The sequence below is a fragment of the Neolamprologus brichardi genome, chromosome 7, assembly GCF_056152115.1.
Source record: "Neolamprologus brichardi isolate AB-2024 chromosome 7, ASM5615211v1, whole genome shotgun sequence".
NCBI lineage: Eukaryota > Metazoa > Chordata > Actinopteri > Cichliformes > Cichlidae > Neolamprologus > Neolamprologus brichardi.
This window is the reverse complement of record NC_142110.1, coordinates 10,775,737-10,791,629: the sequence shown is the minus strand read 5'-3', so window position 1 is coordinate 10,791,629 and position 15,893 is coordinate 10,775,737. Positions and strand designations below refer to the sequence as shown.

The 15,893-nt window shown below is 36.8% G+C and overlaps 1 protein-coding gene across 4 annotated transcripts in view; it reads left to right on the top strand.

Moving 5' to 3' along the window:
* The window catches only part of sema3ab (sema domain, immunoglobulin domain (Ig), short basic domain, secreted, (semaphorin) 3Ab), a 61,005-nt gene that overhangs the window by 18,194 nt on the left and 26,918 nt on the right, over positions 1 to 15,893 (top strand). The window contains exons 1-2 of one of the 4 annotated variants that reach the window (XM_087843077.1): positions 10,782 to 11,177; positions 15,051 to 15,120. The gene's annotated coding sequence lies outside the window, so the exon portion shown is untranslated. Of the gene's footprint in view, positions 1 to 10,781; positions 11,178 to 14,352; positions 15,121 to 15,893 lie in introns of those variants that run through there. The other 3 variants (XM_087843080.1, XM_006789430.3, XM_087843078.1) reach the window with 3 other exon arrangements.

The window sequence follows — 15,893 nt, the reverse complement described above, 5'->3', positions numbered from 1 at the left end:
GCAGAGAGCAGAGCCTCATGTGTTATAGACAGCTAGAGATTGCTCACAGCTGCCTTTCTTCAGAAGAGCAAAGAGGAAAACTAAGACAGGGACACTTGGACCACTTATTTCAGCAGGACCACTTGTATATTTGCACGCAGTAACACAAAGTAACAATTAAAAACCAAAATCAAATAAAGCAAACACCAATATTAATGTCCCAGCGCCTGCAAAGTTCTAAATGCACTCTCTAGGATTCACAACGTGCTGATTCTCCATTCTATTTGGGCCAGCATGAACTGAAAACCCATTGTCTCCTGGCATTTGGTCTAAATTTTTCCTCTCACATGGTCAGCTGTTTCAAAGTCAGAACCATGCACACAGCACTGGTTTCTGTGGGCACAATACAACAGAGTACCTCTCATTAAGTGTAGCTGACTGTTACCACATGGAGGTGAGGGTAAAAGGGGTGAATTTAACGCATCTGCTACTTCTCAACCAGGTTTAAATGGTTCAAAAGTAATATCACTATAAAGTTCAAGTTTAAAAAAGCAACTCCATTAACACCGGACAGAACTGCAAAAAGCATTGTCAATTCTTTGGTTTTCTGTCACTCATCATACAAGTAGCTAAGGCTTAGTTAGCCCTGTGTTTGCTTTTACCCACAAAAATGAAATGACAACTGACCGTGCAACCTGCATTAATGTTTGATCGTTAACAGCTGTTGGATGTTTTATATAAGTCAAAAATTAATCAATATGCATTTCACTGCGTTTAAAGGGCTTGCACATACTGGTGGATTTACCATGATAGAAACATAAAACAAGATTTGGGTAATTACCAGCACCGTTAATTTAGGACAGCTGTGCCATAAACCTCCCATTGGATGGTGGTCTGATAGATTTGTTAAGCACTCTTTCATTGAAATAGTTTCACTGAGACTAAATAATATTTAATCACACAGTTTAACTCCAACTTTAAACAAGCGATGAAGGGGCTCTTGAAAAATTGGCCCACTGTGAGTTGTCTCCGGGTTTGTTTCTGAAAAGTGTAAACAAAGGAAATTGCCAAGAAATGCTTTGGGGTTTTGCTATGATCTACATATTAAGCTCAAAAGATAAAATGATTTCCTTCTACGTAAGTCACAATCGTTTATTAAACAGCAGTAATTGTTAAACCTCGTCACTGTGCGCACATTATAACAGGGCAATTAAATGTTACTACATGAAATTGCTTTAGATCATATGATAAATAAATAAATGACAACATAAATTTAAAGGGGATTTACTAGATTGTTGATTTACAGTCCGGAATACACTTAAATGTGCACTGCTTTAAAGTACAAACATCAGTTAGATTGGGATAACTGTGCTTTCAAGTGATAAAGCCCTCTAGCAGGCATATTAATTGTGATGTAATGGTTCTACAGTCTGCATCATGTGGAAGTCAGGGAGGAAAAAATGATCGAAAGGACTGTAGGACTGTGTAATGACAAACCATGATCTTGCTAAAAAATACTGTCCACAACTCAACAATCACTGATCACATCCCACTGATAGGGATCAATCATAAAAATGCTTCTGAAAGTCATTCTAAAGGAACAAAGAGACAACAGATCAAGTGATGAAATGCATACAGTACTGAGCAAAAGTTTGTTAACAAAGACTGCTTTCAAAAATTGAAGTGTTATTCATTTGTTTTCATCAATCAACAAAGTGCAGTGGGTGAATAAAGGAGAAATCTAAATCAAATCAGTATTTGGTGTGACCACCCAAATCAATTCCTCTAGGTACACTTGTACACAGTTTTTGAAGGAACTTGGATGGTAGAAATAACAACAGATCTTATGGGGACGTAGGCTTCCTCGCATCCTTCTGTCTCTTCATGTAATCCCAGAAACACTCGTTGATGTTGTGATCAGGGCTCTGATGGGGCCATACCATCACTTCCAGTGCTTCTTGTTCTTCTTTACGCTGAAGATAGTTCTTAATCACTTTGGCTGTATGTTTGGGGTCATTGTCCTTCTGCAGAATACATTTGGGGCCAATAAACAATCAATTATATTTCTGAAAGCACTCTTTGTTTACAACGTTTTTCCACACCTGCCTAAAACTTTTGCACAGTACTGTATCTTAACTGTTTTTGAAATGTGTTCCACCTTTTAACATACACTGTAACGTTGTACTGACCTGTAAACATCTCCAAGGTTATCCTGAAAAAAGAAACAACAATCCCACACCAGCTCAAATTTCCTTTAACTCACTTCCCGACTAATGGCTTTACCTTAAACTGTGGGCTACATGGCAGTTCTCTTTAACAGCAGCTTTTAGTACAAACATTTAGTAGTGTGTTGCTGTATTTACTAAACTGTTTTCCTCAGAGGTCCTTTTGTATATTCCTATTTAATCTCCATCAGTTTCTTTCTCATCTCGCTCATCACTACCCTGCCTTTCATTTGTACTGTTATTTGCTTCATGTTTTGCTCGTAACACTCTTTACTTCAAATCTTTTATTCTCTCCCCATCTTCTGTTACACCACTCACTTCTTTTCATGTCAGCCACACACCATCTCTCAAACCAAAATCCTCCTGGTGCTGACACAGATGGACGATCTGCTAGTTCATGCTTGCTGACCCATTAGGCGAACTTCTCTGCGCCACCGGACACTTCTGTTTGCAAACTGTGACAAAGTATCAGCATTACCCTTTTCTCTAAATGCACGCAGCGTGGAAGAACAAGGGATCTCGGTATGTTTATATTACCCATTATACCCCCACCACACATTACACCCATTTACTGGTGCATGCAGACAAGCCTGCGCATGCTCTCTCACACATTCACCAAACAAACAAAGGAAAACGTGAGTGCTTGTCTTTATCTATAATAAAAGTTAGTCTGTGACAGTGAAGGACACAGCCCTGTTACATTAACTTAAGTGATGACTTAGCACTTGCTAAAGTTCCCTCAAGGCAAATAATTATAAAATGCAGTCTGTTTCAGTCTCACACAGATTTCCTATTAGCTTAATAAGTCATTAATTTTAGTGGAGTGTTATTAAGATAAAGTTAATGAAGGTAAGACTAATTAAGACATGATAAATTGACATGTCGGTTACACCCATTTACATATTATCTATCGCCTCCGACTTATCTGCTTTTACTGCAGAATGCTTCCTAAATTAAAATGACATCCAGCTCATTTATCTTGGAGATTGACATTTGCAGGAAGTTTGCAGTTGGTTTCTTTGGCTGAGCTCAGTACTTTGACAGATCAGCATCTTCGGGCTTCTCCAGAACTGCAGAAATACCAGCGTCTGACTTGCTGTTTGTAATTAGCAATGACATTAGTGACACTAGCCAAGATGATGAGGAAGAAGAAGACGAGGATGTCTCTAGAACAAATGATGGCTAGCAGTTAGCAGGCTAGTCTACTAGCCTGCTAACTGCTGTGTAGAGCAACGTAGTCAATAAGAAAATACCAGTTCAAATGAGAATAAGGTGTATTATTAATATTCAGATAAAACATTTTGAGTAAAAAAATGTAAATAAGTACAATTAAACAATAGTTAAATTGTTTCGGTTAGTATAAAAGAGGCAGTACAGTGGGATTTGCCTGCAAAGACGATGTAATAATCACCAAAAAATTGCTTGTTACCATAGATAAGCAAGCATGTTCTTTAAACCAAAGAACGCTGCATTTCATTTCTCTTTCAGCAGCAGACATGGTGTCAGCTGAGTTCAGCTTAATGTGACTCTTTTAAGTTATAATATGTTTGACCCTATGTGATTCCCTAGCCAATGCCTTTGTCAGTCGTTGTGGAAAACGGGGCCTAAGGGAGTGTCCTTTTTTTAGGAAAGGAAATTGACACGTTGTTTTAACGACTCTGATGTCCTGAGGTGAGCTTCACTTTGGTTTGAGAACCCTTCTTAAGCGTGCCATTAATTTTCGCTCCTCCCTCTTATATTGCTCACCTTCTTCCACGTGGAGTGCACACTCAAGGAGAAGGTTAGGGTAATCCTGTCTGTGCAGGTGTGAGTGACAGCAGTCATTTCAGAGAGTTTCACTAACACCTTAGAGAGAAAAGGAAAATGAGAATAGAAGAAAAAAAAGTGTAGGACTTGTTCAAAACATTGTTGTTTTTTCATTTGTGGATAATGTCCTGTTTAGCCCAGCTGTACTTTCTCATCTACCCCTGTGTCCGAACTCAAAACAGTATATTATGCAACAACATGGCTCACAGAGGGTGAGCCAAGGATAATTCACTGATGTGTGTTTGGTTAATTGCACAAGTTAACAATTAAGCTAATGTTGTGTTCTCAATTATGCTTTGTTCACTGTGTCCTTTTCCCACTCGATTTGATTATGTTAAACAAACAAGGCAAAATATTAGCAGTGGTAGGATGATTGGCACTGGATTAGCTTGTGATGCATTAAAGGAAAGCATTTCACTTATCCTAGACTGCCAACTTTTATGCAGTGTTCATGCACATAAAGATGGCTGTATTGTTTCCGGTGAAGGGTATGTTGAAACAGTGAATGCTGTACAGACCATCCAAAGAAAACAAAAGCTCATTAACCACCGTTTAAACCACATTACAATGCTCACAGTATCATATTTATTTACTTTACCACAATAATGAACACAACTTGCATTGATACAACTTTTGCCAGTTGGACAAAAATGCACTTTTGTGCCATTAGGCTGGGCGCTTCAACCTTGTGTGATCATGGGCAGTGAGGCAGATACACTGGATGTAGGGGCCATAGGGGCACAGGCAGAATTAGGGTGACTGTGCATGTTGGGATGGCTTGCTGGGTGTCTTTGTTTGTGTTTGTATGGAATCAGCACTATTACCAGAATGTGTTCGCTCACTGTAACAGTGGTTGCCTTCATCTTTGTTCACCCATGGGCCACTTAAAACTATACATCTATGGGAACCATGATGAGGCAACCAAGCAGAACAACATGAGGCTTGGAAGAGGATGAGATAAAGGGATTAGAGAAAGGAAGGGTGGCTAAATGAGATTTTAGACTTGGAGAGTAGTTGCTGTGTTGTGTTTGATGCCTTGGCAAAGACTGGGGCCCGGCTAATGTGGCGTGATACACTGGGTACTGAAAGCAGGGCCAAGGGTTCCTTCCTGGGCATGAGTATCTGGGTTGAAGCATAATTGGACAGCTGGACCCTTTCCTTGCATATTTTTGCAAAAGAGGATGTTGTAAGCTTATCTTACTTTCTCCTCTCTCCTCTTCTCTAATGTACTCTTCTCCCAGCATTGATTTTGCTTCAGCACAGAGAGAATGCTTGTGATCAGTGCTGTAATCGAAGATTGAAAAATTGATTTTTTTTTCCTGTTCCCTCCAAGAAACTGTTTCTCACTTGACTGTGACAAGCTCAGTAGTTACTGATACTTTAACAAAGGGCGTCATACAATAATACCCCCTTCCCTTCCTGCATTTTGTAGAGGTTCTCTTTAGGTAATGAAGAGCAGAAGCTTTTGCTAGACAGTGAGTGCACTATATTAACTTACAGGAATGCTGTCTTTCTACTTAGAAGTGAAACTAAACACACTACCCATTCATAATGACTTGTTTTTGTCTGCAGGGGATTCGTTTAAAAAAAAAAAGCCCCTTTTTAACCAGAAATTTGATCTGTTAAAAACACAGTTTGTGTAGTATCTACATCAGTTAAATAATAACACAACTGAAAGGCTCTGATTATGGGGAGGCATTCGTAAAGTGGAATCCTTTTTCTAATTGCTCGCCCCATCATAAAACTTATTTACAAGCAGGATGTTGAGAAACCAGTTAAAATTATATTGTTGCAGCTGGAAGAAGTTGAAGGGTGTATGTCCTACAGAATATCAATGGATGAAGGTAAATTTAGGACAAAGAGTGCATGTAGAGTGTGGGTGCAGGTCTTGCACAGAAACATGCAGGATTTGTTTTAGGCAAAGAATCCTTTTCCCTTTAATCATAAAGCATAAATAATGGTAAAGGACTTGTGCCATGACACATTTAGAGTCATTACCTGGGCTGACTGGGCAGGGTGACAGTCATTCAGCCATAAGTTAAAATGAGGCATAATTTCCTCTTGACTAATTAGTTTGAAAATGGTGCTTTGAGCTTCTGACCTGAGTTATAAAATGCCAGAAGGTGTCTGAGGCAATGGGAGATAAGACAGAGGCAGAAAGATGTGGCAAAAAGTGACAGTGTGGGCTAGAGGAAAAGCCTTTTCTACATCACTGGCAAAACAGCAACTCATAATTGTATGAGTAGTAGGCAATGTTCAGAGTAATGAGTCCTTGACTGAGCCAGGCTTGTAATTGGATGCTTTTTTTTGCACAAATCAGGTGAAATCAGTGCTAACTGATGATTTGACAGATTATTCTTTCTTTGGACAAATATAAAGCTGATTTTAGCTTCTAACACCAAGTAAACCAAATGATCAGCGTTGTATTTATTTCATTTCTTTATTTGGTTTTTTTGTGTCTATGTTTTGTTCTCTCTTCTTTCTTGTTTCTTGTGTCACCCTCAGTGATTTAAGGTTGATTGTATTCAAGGGCTGAATGGTTCTACGTCCAACAAGAAACACTGAGTTCATGTCAGAGTCAAGGTTCTGACTGAAAATATAAATCTGCGTGGATGGACGGAGGTTCACGGATCCATTTTGTTTGACCTCGGCATAATACCAGGCGCTCCATTAAAGAAGATGCTCCAAATGGATCTATCAAGGGCCTTGCTCCCTGAGATAGTGTTGACTAGGTCAGCTAATTCAGAAATGATGCTGCTGATGTGCACATTGAGGGGTCAACTGCAAAGGCATTTTGATCAAAATGTATAATGCACTACATAAACCATCAACATGTAGACAAAGCAAGGTTAATGCAACTATATAATGTTTGCTTGGTAACAAGTACTTGGATACTTGGATCCATACAAATGACATGTTGACAACCAATCGCTCATTAACAATCAGTACATTTTTAATAAAAAAAAGGGTTGTTATTTTTCCATCAGACAATAAGCATCAGTCTATTATTTGAGCATAATTTATTTGACAGATTTGCAGTGATCATATTAGTGGAGAATGTTTGCTGCTTACTTTAAAATATTTCAAATGTTTTGACTTCAGTGTTGAGAGATTCTGTCTTCAGACTGCTGGAGCTACAAACATGGATGTTAGACTTAACCCAGAGTGACATGTGTTGTTGACCCCCTTCCCTTTTCACCAAAGATTTAGCAGAGGCATACTCCTGTTCAGTAATGGCTTTTAATGAAATCTGACCTTTAGCTCTAAGTCTCAGCCTCACCACACAATGATAATGGTAACTGAGTGGTGACTGAATTTGGCTGTCATGTTGAAGCTAGAGTACAGTTTCTGAGTTTTTCCCTCATGGAGAATAAAACCCACTGGAGAATATTGACTGTTAATTATTTTTTCTAGACTTTGTGTGAGTTGGCAGAGTTGTGCAAATGTGCTAAGAATAATGTATCAGCAGGTTGGAGGAGAAACAGTAGCTCTTATGTGTTTCACTAACCATTTTGCCACTGGTACTACCCACAATGAGTGGAAAAATGTTTGGGTTTGTCACATGTTAGCTTGGAAGAGGTTATTGTTATGTCTGCTTCCAGAAGGTATACCATTACATGCGGGGCTATTACTTGGGGCCTTATGGCTATTTTTCTCTTTCCTCATTTTCCCTTTCTATACCATAAACTAGATAAAGTTCAGTATGTTAAACACCAGGAGTGTGCCAGAGGCAAAACTTCAAGTGCATATGGGAGTTCAGTTTGCAACGGTGTCAAGGACATGAGCCATGTGATGTTGAAATGACTATCCTTCTGAGTAAAGTCAATAAACCGCACTAGTGATGAGAATCAGCTTGTCTGTCTCCACCATACTAATGCACAGAAACATTCACTGACATTGTAACTCATTCTCCTGCTCTTTCTCCCAGCCTACTTCCTTTCTTTATTTGCTGAAGGAAAAAGAATGTGACACATCAGGTTTTTAAATGTGGGTGTTTTATGCTCAAGAGTTTTTTTTTTTTTTTTGGTACAGTAAATCTGCAAAAACACAACCTTTCAAACCTTATATATAATTAGTGTGATGAATGATAGGAAATAATTATGGAAAGTATTTCAAACAACACAAGATACTGTAATAATGTTTCTAGAAAGTGTAGACTTTGTTTTGGATTTACGCTTTCTTTTTTCACAACCTCCAAATATAGACTCGTACATGGGTTGTTTGTCAGTGCACTATACCGAAAGGACACCTTGCAAACATCTTTGCAAGACTTCATCCTACAGTATTTGCAGTATTTGACCACCTAGAATGAGAAACGCTACCATGCCGGTGGTTCTCAGCCCACCAGTATTACCTGCACAGAGCTGCTTCTCTAAAAATGTCTCACACACAAAATGTTTTGCAAGTGTTTTCATGCTCGTCCTGCATGTAATAAAATGAACATCCAGTGGATTGCTATTTATGTTGATGGTTACTGCTCACACAACATCATGAATTTATCGTATAAGTATAATGCACGGCTAATGTGGCCACATTACCATTAGCGCTGTATAGAAACAGGCCAGAGCTGTGTTAAAATTGTAGCCTAATGGTTAAGAACAATCAGAAATTGTGCCAATCCTAAAAGATCAATTTGAAACAAGAATGGGATGTGGGTTAGTGTTTTCATTTCACCCTTTGTGCCGTTGTGCAACCTAAATTCAGCTTGCGTTTTTGGATATTTCTTTCTAATGTATGATTTTTTTTGTTTTTTCTGTGGCACACATGTAGGGGACACAAACAGCTCTTACACCAAGAACAGTTCTCTATTTTGCAATAGAGAGACTGAATCCAAACTGAAATTTAATGACTTCTTGGTTTGACCTGTTCTCCCTCGTCATTCATGACATTCCACTCAGTAGTTTTTTTGGTGATAAAGAGTGTTCAAGTCACACATATGTTGTTTTAAAGTGGATTTTTCATTAGAGGAAAGGCAGTATTTGTGTACCAGAATCAGTTTTGATCATTATCAGTGATATTCTCAGTAGAAGAACAGTTTACAGTTCCCAAGTTTATTTAAGTATATTTAAAATGTATTACTGGATCATAGAGCATGATAATGTTTTTCCTAAGCAATAACACTAACATTATTCTCCAGTTAATGCATTAATAGATAACTAAAACAGAAGTGGTGAATAACTTAAGCTGCACTGTTTTGTCTGTTTTTTATCTCTCAGCTGTAAAAGCTTCACTGGGAGAAATACAGTTTAGAAATGAAGCTGATTCACAATGATAACAGATCACAGAAAAGGAAGACCAAGAGTAATAAATACTGTCAAGAAAATGAAACTTGTTTGACATGAGGTGCTGCACAGCCTTGCCAAGGACCTTGGAATTGCTATAGCGTTAAACATCTCACATATGAGAAAAATTAGAATATTTTCTATTAATTGACTTAAGCTGATGCCTCAAAATGTGTTTACGCTGAAATATTAAAGAAAAGCAAGCAAAAAAACAAAAAAAACATAATCAAATGAACAAAACAAAACAAAAACTATAAGTCTGCAGTGTGCTAACCCTTGTACTCTAACCTCCTGAAAGCAGGGTCATCAAAAAGTAACACATTACATTAAAATGCGTCTAGGCTATTTGTGAAGAAGTCACGAAAATCCTGCTCACAAATATCACACACCATGCTGCTATTCATTTATCACTGTCTGCTCTCTGTGTGACTACATTATGCATGTTTAATGTAATAGTGCACTCAAAAGATCATGATAAGAAGATTTTAGGCACAAATATATGTTAATGACTTCTGCTGCATATTTTAACCCTCCTCATGTTTACTTATCCGAAAGTGTCAGAAACCAAAAAATCGGAATAAACATTGTTTATATCTCACTATTAACTCCATTACTATTTCAATTAATATTTGGTGTAATGGTGCTCTTTACCTCTCACAGATCATGGTTCAATGAGGATAATTCACTTGTTTTTCATAAAAAATGCATTTTAAAACTTTTTTAAAGTTTTAAAGTTGGAAAGACCTACATATAAAACACAATAGTTTTACATGGCATTGATTATTTAAAGAAAATTGTTTTAAATAATTTTAATTTTTTTATTTTTATGTAGTGATATAGATAACATGTGACTTCTCTTCTGTTCTGCACTGTAAAAAAGATCCGTATATTTAACAGTGAAAGACAGTAAAAATACGACAGGAAAAACCTGTTAACTATAAAACAGGTTAAAACTGTTGATTTGATGTGAAATTGCCGTAAATAAAGAAATGTGGAAAAACCGTAATATGTACATTTTTTCTCTGAAAAAAATACATAAACCTGCTGTAAATCACTCTTGCATAGTTTTTTTAACGGAAGATTCCAATAAAGTTTAGAACAGGCAAACACAATTTTTTTTACATTTAGTTATTGAAAAAAATACAGGTTTTAATTGCTGATTGTAAGCATGGTTGTGCTGGTAATGGATACATGCTGTAATATGACTTTGTGATTTTTGCATTAATTTCACATAATAATAATAATAATAATGGATTAGATAGCGGTTTTCAAGAAGCCCAAAGCACTTTACATTAAATCCATTCTTGATTCATAGCACATTTAATACAGCATATTCTTCCTCAAATTGTAATATAACAGGTACATATGTCCCAAGATCTTTATACTAGAAATGTATTAGGGCAATTTTTGGATGTAGTTTTTGTAAAGAATATGGGATGTAGCTGTTAAATCTATATTCTGTTGAACTCAATAAACCATGAGTTTAAAATGTAAAAGCTAACAACAACTTGAGAGACCTACAGCTAATGATAGACATACTATATTATTGAGTAAATTCATATAATCCCAAAAGTGTTAAAATAATAATCTGTTGTCTGTTCTATTTATTCATAGTTAATTATCATATGAAGAAAAAAGATTTTAAAAGCACCTCCTCCCAAAACTAGGCATTTTCCCCTGACGTTTAGAGCGCCGTTTCACATCAAGGCGCCTGATTTCAAATGGGCCAATCAGCGCACTGCATCAGGCTCCACCACAGATAATGTCTGTACAGCTCCACACACGTTTTGCTTTGGACTATGACAGCAGGCTATCTTCATTTTCGTGGACTTGTTTCTCATTTTTTTAATTTAACGTCTGCCACAGCTCGTCTTCAGTTACTACGGTAAGAAAATAATCCAACTTGGTTTATTTATCGACAGCATTGTGTTGCAGGCAGTGAAGGCGCAAATGATAAATTTACGTTAGCTTTAGCTCGTTTCTAGCATTAGCGTTAGCTACATTAGGCTGAAAAGAGCCTTGCAAAACCAGCAGTGCGCGTTTTGAGACGTGTTTTGGAGACGGGTGTATTAATGGAAACTGTCTAATTAGTATAGCAATATTTGAATGCTTTGTCTAAATGCGGCCTGGATTTTCCCGCCTTGTTTGACATCCGGCTGAAGCTTTAAGTTAGCTAGCCTCGCAGCTGTGTCATATCGACTATGTATTTTTGCAGCATATGTGGAGAATCGGTTCAGTGTGTTCTCTGTAAAATCTTACCTCCCATATGTCTAGAAAACACAAACGTTTGGAAAATGTGATTTGTGGTTTAAACAAAGATACTCAGTCAGAGAGTCCATCTACAAGTGCCACCATACAGGAAGGTGCCAGTGTATCAGATATAGAATACCCTGGTATGGATGGGTCTAATTTCAGTGACCTGTATCTCAGAAATGTATGTATGTTTTACATTAAACTACAGGTACAGCATCTTCTGCCAGCATCTACCATTCAAACCATTGTTGAAGAAATACAAAATATACATGAATTGGGACAGATGTATACATTGAATAGACTAAGGTCACTTCTAAAAGATATGTCAGTTTCAGATGAAGACATTATAAAAATCTGTGACACAGTAAAACAATCTGACTTGTTCTCAGCTTGTCACACGGGGCCCCTGAGAACTGCTTATTCAAGAGTTCAGTGCTTTAAAGATGTGTTCAAGTATGTTGAACCCAGAAAAGTGTTTTTGGGCAGGGACGAGAACAGGATGGAGAGATTTGCCTATTATATTCCTCTGCTAAATATTTTGAAGGGTATGCTGGAATCAAGTTTTTGGCAAGGTCTCATATCAGTGGATCCTAATAATGTCAAGACCAGATGTTCTCAGGGACTGTTGTGATGGTAACGTGTTTGTGTCAAACAAATTTTTTCTGGAAAACCCACATTGCCTGAAGCTGGTTCTCCCACTAAGAACCTTCATCATTGTTTGCGGTAAGCCGAAAGAGCAAAATTCAACTTTTTTTTTTCTGTTGTAACTGCCACGTTTTTGTACTCTTGGCTTGTTTAGTTTCATGTTCTGTTGCTTCCACACTAATACACTGGATAACACAACCATATAAGTTCAACTAGTAACATAACTCATCCTATGATCCATGTAACAAGTATCTCTGTATTTGTATATATGACTGACATTAAAGCTCTTGTTATTAAAGTTTTTAAATTGTTGTTGTTGTTTTAATTCTCAGGTTCCTCCTGCTTCGCTGCTGAAACATTCATGTTGAGCATTGACAAGAAGATTGTCAACGACCGCATCACAACCTTCACCTCTGCTATCTGCCTAATGTTTGGCAGTTACTAGTGCTTTAACATACACTACCCTGTAGAACTACGATCAACACTGGAGTTCCTTCAACGGTAAAATTTATTTTATTATGGATTTATTTTTGTGCTTTTCAAACTTGGCCATTTGATGTCACACCTCAGGTTGTTAATTTCCTCAATCTCTCTTGCCCTTTTTTCATGAAGGTGTTTCTTTTCCATAAATCCTGAGAGAGGCACCAAGGTTGAATCCAAGAAGAAAAAAGTGTTTTCAGTCAATTCCAGAGTCCTCACTCTCATCTCAGACATTGCTGACCATGAGTGGATCTAGTCCTACCCCTCTTGTTTGAGACGAAGTGATAAAGGTATACTATGTTACATACTCTACAGATGTTCTGTTTTTGAAACAATTATTACATTTCTGATTGTGAGTGGGGAAGTTTTTAACAATGTGAAGTTTTACTAGACACAATTTGTAAAAGTACATGCTCTACTTTTGATTCACTGTTTTATATCTGAAAAATGTATCTGATAAAAATGTGGTAAACCTGCGATTTTGTTTCTTGGATTTTAATTTTCCCAGTTTTAAAGATATTTCTATTCCAATAGTGTAAAAGTATGCTGCATGTACATTGCTGGCATTTTGTAGTTATCCAAAAATTTGCAGTTGAACTTCTCAAAACAAGTGTAAAGTTTTTGTTTGTTACCTGATGCAGTTTTAAGATGTACATTTTCAGCTTTACTGCTCAGTTCTGTGTGCAAAATATGTGGGTGTAAACTTGTTCCTGTAATTTCTTCAATTCAGATTTTCTTTCAATTATAGAAAAAATGTTTAATTCTCTATATTTGTATTTGGATAATTTGAAAAGTCAAGATTCTATGTGTACTGACATTTATGTAGTGAGAACAGCACCAAAACACTTAAAGGTGTCTGAATTGTCTGCTAAAGGTAATGTGAAGTATAATGTGTGCTCAACTTACAGCACTGGTTTTGCACAGTTTGAACAGAACTTGTAAATATTCTGTGATTTCTCACTGTTACTGTCATGGAGATAACTAGTAACTATTTGTGATTTGTTGAGTAAAAATGTAAATGTTTGATGTTCAAAACATAAAAGATGTTAAATAAAATACTTTTTTGGAAATTTAAGGTGGACATTTTTGTGTTACATTTAGTAATTTGAATAAAATCATGGTTTTGTGTATTAAGCTTACAGAGTAGAACACTTAAAAGCACTCTAGTCTAAAAACGGTTACAGAATAAAATTGTATTTTATTATTTTTTGATAGTTAATTTTACAGGGAAAAAATGTTGTGTTTTCTGGCACAAACTTTATTTTATATGTTATTTTCATGTTAATTCTAGGGAAAAATATTATTTTTTCTTCAAGTTAAAACATTTTCTTCTACAGTAAAATATTGACCCTAGCACTATTTTTAACCGTAAAATCAACAATAACAATACCTTCTTACCGTTAAAGAAGAAAATGTTTCACCCGTAATTTTACGGTAGATTTCTGGCAACCACAGCTGCCAGCGTTTTACCGTAAAATCTACAGTTTTTTTTTTTACAGTGTGGGTCAAACTGACCCGCTGACTAAAAAAATCAAGACTAAGCCTCCTGTTATGATGCGGGTCAAATTGACCCATTTTAAATGTTAAAAATCTAAAAAAAAATATTTCAAAGTATTTTTTCAGTATCAAACTTCTTCTGGTTGGCTTAATAAGGGTAATTAGAGCTGTGCACGGACTGGCACCAGCCTACATCTTTGATCTGCTACAGCCCTATGTCCCTAGCAGGTCTTTGAGGTCATCTGATCAGGGCTTACTTGCTATAAAAAATACTAAGTGGAGGACTAAGGGTGACAGCTTTTGCCACTGTGGCCCCGACACTGTGGAACTCTCTCCCCCAAGCATTAAGAACTGTGGACTCAGTAGCTGTTTTTAAAAAACAACTCAAAACTTACCTTTTTAAAACTGCTTTTGGTTAATTTTATGCCTGTTTTATTTTCTCTTTTTAAATCTTTTTATGACTTGTAATCTTATGTGCAGCACTTTGTGATTCTGTCTTGAAAGGTGCTATATAAATAAAATAAAAGCAGTTCCTTTCACATATGTGCAACCCCCTCTGCATGTTTATATTACACAGATACTGTTTGGGTCAATTTGACCCAGCAGTCAAAGTGGAGGTTAAAGAAGCTCAAATAATAACAGTAAGTTTCATCAGCTTTTGACGAACAACCCAATCAAGACACATGAACGAAAAATCTCCTCAAATAAAAACTATCTGAATCCAGGAAGCACTGCTTCTGAGCGTAAATACAACCACTGTCTTTTTGATTGCAACATATTTAATTGTGGAAATGTATATTTCAAAGTTCTCTTTCACAGAGCGTTGTCTTTCTTTCAGAAGTTTTGTATGAATAGAATTTAATAATGTGACTTTATCTTTTAGGTGTGCAATCTGAAAGCTGCAACCAGTTTTCTGGATCTGCCCCTGCCCCCAGTCCATGTGTGTATTATTGGTGGGTATGTGCATGTGATTTAGAAAAAGACTGTGGGTTTTTTTGTTTGTTTGTTTTTGTCCCTGTGGACATGCAGGTAGGCCTAAAGGCTGAAATATTGATGGATGATGATAAATTCATGTTGTTGTTAACTAAAAAACAACCAAACAGACATTTTAAGTTTTCATTCTAGTGTTTTCGTCATATTTTTCTGAATGTTGAATGTTTCAGATGAATTAGAGATTAAATTCTTGTTATTTGTTGTCAAGTTTTTAAATGCATAAATCTTTTTTTTTTAATATTGCTGCACTCACAAATGCTGTTTATCCCCTACAAGTGACATAGTAGAGCCTCTGCCACCACAAAAAGGGTGTGGTCATCACAGGGATGAAGACAAAACCGTTTCAGTCACTTATTCATACAGTAGCACCAGCTCAGAGTTTTTGTTGCTTTATTTTTTCATCCATATTTTATTAAGAAAGAGTCAGTCACCAACAGCATGTGGTTTATTCCATCATAAATAGTGTATTGCGTACGCTGTCTATTTATGCCATGCTCTCATGAGTCTGCTTACATGGAAGAGTCAAAGAGAAGAAAATGTTTAAAACTTTTTGTGGTGACAAATATACTGAAGTACAATTGTACTCTGTCAAAACTTGTGTTTTAAATAATACTACTAGTGTTCAGCCGAGGTTCGATCTGTATGTGTTTTTCTTGTCTCCAAGATGCCCCTCGGGTAATTTTGGGGAGGACCTGAACTGATTCCAGTAGCTTCCAGAGCACTGGGATCAGCT